Source organism: Marmota flaviventris, chromosome 8 (assembly GCF_047511675.1).
Source record: "Marmota flaviventris isolate mMarFla1 chromosome 8, mMarFla1.hap1, whole genome shotgun sequence".
Taxonomy (NCBI): domain Eukaryota; kingdom Metazoa; phylum Chordata; class Mammalia; order Rodentia; family Sciuridae; genus Marmota; species Marmota flaviventris.
The window spans coordinates 57,082,204-57,087,539 of NC_092505.1; positions in this window are offsets into that span (position 1 = coordinate 57,082,204).

Consider the following 5,336-nt stretch of genomic DNA (forward strand, 5'->3'; position numbering starts at 1 on the left):
GACTCTGCCTTCTCTCCAGGGGCGAGACAATGGTGCTCGTAGTCTGGGTCCCTTGGTGAGAACTTCCCTTTGGTGCAGTTTACACCCTGTGGTGGAGACACATGCCTACAGAACCATTAATAACACAATGGAAGCCGTGGTGTCGCCATCTCCAATTCTGCCTTCTTCTTTGTGGATGTGTAAGGTGGGTGGTCCTTGCGTCTCAAGAAGCCGCATCATGTAGAGACTGCCTGTGGTGGTTTCTAAAAGAACAGAGACACAGAATGGATTCAGCTAAACTTAAATCCCATCTTGTTATGACTGTGTCAGAGGTGGCTCAGAATTTCCATTTAGAGGGACTTAGAGGTAGCAGATTGAGAAGCCATGGTGTAGAGTCACATTTTTATAGCACTTCATGTAAGCTATGGGAAATTTTAATGGGCCATATTGTAGGACTGTGTTCAGTTATGAGAGGGTCCATATTAAAGAGCCCTGTGATAAGCTAAGTTCTCTCTCCATGGAGGTTGCTGCTGGGTTGTAATCCATTCATCTCCTGCATAAATAATGCATGGGGTTGGCAGCAGCTCCCTGGATCATAATATTAATGATATTTTATTCATACCCATGTTCTCATAGGAAGTCCTGAACAAATCATATTTAAGTTTAAATCTGACTTTGAACCCGACAGAAATGTCAGAAAAGACTGTTTATTCTTTAGTTATTATGATAGCTCCCCTACCCCTTTTTGGTGCAGGTCTCTGGTTCTAGTTCGTAATGTGATACTCTGTAAGCCTTAAAAAAAAAAGTTATTATGAAGGACACAGATAAATCATGGGTCAGATTATGTTTCACAAAGCTCAACTGTTGGATCAAAGGAAAAGACTTTCTGCTATGGCATGATTAGCTTAGTGTGCATTCTTTGCTACATCCTGTCTCACCCACCTGTGGCTCAATTACCAATTTCATGTTGATATTGGCTAAATGTAGAGACTTTCCTGCGGTTCAGGGCCAAAGCACTGAGCTGTCTACTGGACACCTTCACTTGGATGTCCCAAAGTGCTTCATCCTAAACTCACCTCCCTCTCAGATTCGTTCCTCCTTTATTGTTTTCCATTATAGAGAATTATGTGCCGTCCACAAAGACACAAAATTAGAGGCCATTCTTGGCCTCCTTTCTCTTCTCATCATCACCCTTCATGTTCAAACAACTACCAACTAGATTTTTCTTCCTAAATCTCCCTGGAATCTCCACCCACTCGTCTTTCTGATTGTATGTGAGGTCTATTATCATTTCTTACCTGAATGTTTGCAACTGTTTTTTTTTTTTTTTTTTTTTTTTTTTTGTAGTGCTGGGGATTGAACCCAGGGCCTTGTGCATGCAAGGCAAGTACTCTATCAACTGAGCTATATCCCCAGCCCTTTGAAACTATTTTTAACTGGCCTTCCCACCTTTGGTTTTATCCTTTGAAATCCACTTTTGTAAATCTCTGGATTTGGTAGAACAAGTGGTTTGGACACAGGTTCTGAAGTTAAACCTGGCTTTGATTCATAGTTCTACTACTTCCTAGCACAACAGAGGTTATAAGTCATGTAACCTCTGTAATTTCAATTAAATAATTGCGAAGAGCCAATTGCTCAGTGTAACCAGTTAATTCATCACAGAAAATGGTAGCTGTGACGAATCCCTCTCCAACCTCTCTTGCTGGCTTTCCCTTTGAACTTTATGTTCAGTTTTACTGAACTTCCTTTGTTCCTCAAGGCCACTTGGCTTTTGAAATACCCAGACCTCCTACATGCTGTTCCCCCTCCTTGTTCCCTTTGGTCCAAACTTTCCTTGTATAACATCTGCTTGTCTTTCAGATTTCAGATGTTCACAAGTATGAGGCATGACATGGTAAACTGTGAGGCTTTTGTGTGAAGGAGAAAAGAGCTCCTCTGGGGCAGGCATGGCCTTGCATCAAGGTTCACAGATGGGGGACTGGAGCAGAGACTGGATCTCAGCCCGCGTTGACCTAACCTCAGTTGTGCAGTGAGTAATTTCAGGACTCCTTCAAGAGGCCTTCCCTGAACCACCAGGCTAGGAAGGCACACCTGTAAGAACACAGCCTCTTACAACTTGGATCTTGGAGCTACTCTCTTGGAAGAGCCATCATTCTTTATTATAGTTACATGTGGAAATGTCCAATTCTGAGCCCAAGCTCTTCACCATTGTCATCAGGTGTCTCTTGTCCCATAGGAATCTCTACTGGCCATTCTAGCTAAAGCACTTGGCCTCACATGGAAGGAGGACCCAGCAGACACTCCGCTTTCATGGAATTGACCTTGGTAATGTCTCATGACCATCCCAGTTTTCAGACTCCAGTCCTACTTTTAGATTTTTGGCTTCATTTCTTAGACCTTGGTCGTATGTTCACACATACATTCAATGAGAGCATGTGCTGAGGTCTGGGTATATAAAGGTGAAAAAAAAAAGTATGTTTCTGTCCTTTAAGAGCTCCTGGTCCAGTGGGTAAGAGTGCTGGTGTAGAATATGAGAATTTGCATCAATACTCAGAAGTAAAAAATAAAATCATAACTTTGCTTCCTCTAAATTCAATTTTGTCCCCCACGACCATCCCAGCATTTAGTATAGTGTCTGAAATAGTAAATGTTCAATAAATGTTTGTCAGATGAATGTTTAGAAAAAGAAGATACTTTTGTTTTCTTTTTCTTTCTTTCTTTCTTTTTTTTTTTTTTTTTTTTTTGATACCAGAGATTGAAGCCAGGAGTGCTTAACCACTGAGCAATATCCCCAGCCCTTTTGTTTTTATTTTTTATTTTGTGACATGGTCTCACTGAGTCCTTAGAACGTTGGTAAGTTACTGACGTTGACTTTGAACTTGTGATCCTCCTGCCTTGGCTTTTGAAATACCCAGACCTCCTACATGCTGTTCCCCCTCCTTGGTCCCTTTGGTCCAAACTTTCCTTGTATAACATCTGCTTGTCTTTCAGATTTCAGATGTTCACAGCCTCCGGAGCTGCTGGAATTATAGGTGTGAGCCACCATACCTGGTAAAAGAAGGTACTTTAGAGAGAGACAAAAACTGGCATTTATTTCTACTTTACATGCCAACGTGCATTCAACTGCATGACAGTTTGGCAAGTCCACTTTCTAGATGGGGGACTAGATCCTCTATATCTTCAGTTTACTCAAGTGAAAAATGCTATTATTTGAATTAAGAATGCCTTAAGAGTTCACTGCTCTACTGAATTAGGCAGGAGAGGGGACACTATAACTGGCTGGGGTAACTCACTAAGAATTGTTAGATTTTTTTCCTGTGAAAGATTAACTACTTGGAGAAGTTTATTAACTTCATTAGCCTACTCAACAGAAAATTCATGGTCAGAAGTAAAAGATGAAGGAGAGATTTCAGGTCAATTTGTAGCAGTTAACTTCACCAGTCTAATGTAGTCTCCATACCTCTCTTTATAGTCCTATTACCAGGGTCTAAATTGCTTTCAATGTGGAGAATCACTCTGGATCCTTCATCTTCTGTTATGGTTTGGATAGGAAGTGCCCACCATAAACTTGTAATTAGATTATGAAGCTGTAACCTAATCAGAGGACTAATTCATTTGAGGGATTAATAATTTGAACGGGCTACTGTACTGGGTGATAGCTAGAGGCAGGTAGGGTGTGGCAGGAAGAAGTAGGTGGGAGACCTGGGGGCAGGCCTTTGGGGTGGGGCACCCTGTTTGTTCTCTGCTTCTGGGCTCCTGGTGAGAGGAGCAGCTTTCCTCCTCCATGCCCTTTCTACCATGATGTTCTACTTCACCTTGGGCCCAGAGCCCGCTAACCCTGGACTGAACCTTGGAACCCGTGAGCCCAGATCAACTCTTCCTCTTTATATCATTCCTGCCAGGCATGTTGGTCACAGTGATGCAAAGCTGATGAACACATCTTCCTTTCCTCCAAAGTCCGTCTCCCCGTCCTGTGATTCTGCCATGGCTCTCTGCTCGGCTTTTTCCTGTTGCCAGGGCCTCTGTCCCGGCTGCCACACATCCCACCTGCCCTGTTGCAACAGCTTTCCTTCCTCTCTAGCTCACTCCTCAATAATCAGGGCAGGACCCAGTAGCTTAACCACTGAAGCTCATTGCTGTGTCTTCAGCTTGTAGCAGTTAGAATACAAAAGTTGTTGAATCATCACTAACAACACTTGAGTTTCCACATCTGTGATATGGACTTCTAATTGTACTCTTTGTGTCTGCCTTCCTTTTATGCTACAGTAAAAGAATTTTTAGCTGGACAAGTGGCTGTCCAAAATACAGACTGCTATCCCAACTTCCTTTATGATTATGTGTGGTCATGTGTCTAAGCCTTGGCCAATGGAATGTAAGCTGAAGTGTCCAGTGACAGTTTCTGGGAATCTAGCTGAAGAGAGTTGGTGTGCATTGTCATTTCAGTCCCCTTCCCTCATTCTGCTGCATGGAGGTGGATTTGACAACAAGCCCATCTGGAGCCATGAGCCCCATTCTAGGGGATGATGGTGTCACGAGCAGAGGATCTCCTGGAGCAGAACCCCATTATTGGATTGCTCCTGAACTTTTACATGATAGAGAAAAATACTTCTTTTTTTTTTTTTTAAATCCACTGTTGTGATACATTTTTTTCTTACTGAAGTCATCTCTAACAGTATCTGAGTTACAAATAAACTTATTTCTTCTCTTTATTGTAATTTTATTCCATTTAAATCATTATATCGTGTTTGTCCTCCTGCAAGAATGTATTAAATACTAGGTTGATGCCAATATTTGTTCTTTCTCTCAATGACAAATGCATCAAGGAAGAAGAAATGGCCTGTGGACTGTCTGGTTTTATGTTTAGAAGGTCCTTGCCATCTCGAGGAGTGTTCCAGTACTGATAGGTGATTGCTCATTAAGTTTCTCATCCAAGACACACAGAATTGAAGACAGGGCAGATTGTTCTATGGGTTCCATGGGTCCTGAGTTTATAAATTCATGCAGTTATTGATCTACTCAAAAAACATTTCCTGAGCTCTCAATATGCTAGACATTAGGGAGGGCATGACACTAGGGAAAGAAAGTTGAACTTCTTTCCTTGAAGGTACTGATGGTTTTAAAGTAGGCAAAAAAGACATTATAATGACAGGAATGCAGATGCTAGTGAGAGGCAGGAACTAAGTGTTGAGGGAGCACAGAGGATGGAGTGGTGTTGTCTGGTGATCGCCAGCAGACAGAATTAAATCAAGGTGGTATCTGGTAGCTTCCTGAGGGCAGGGCCTGTCTCTTCCTCACCATGGTAAGAGAGCACTGCACCTGGAATTTAATAGATATTTCACAAATACTTATTGAATGAA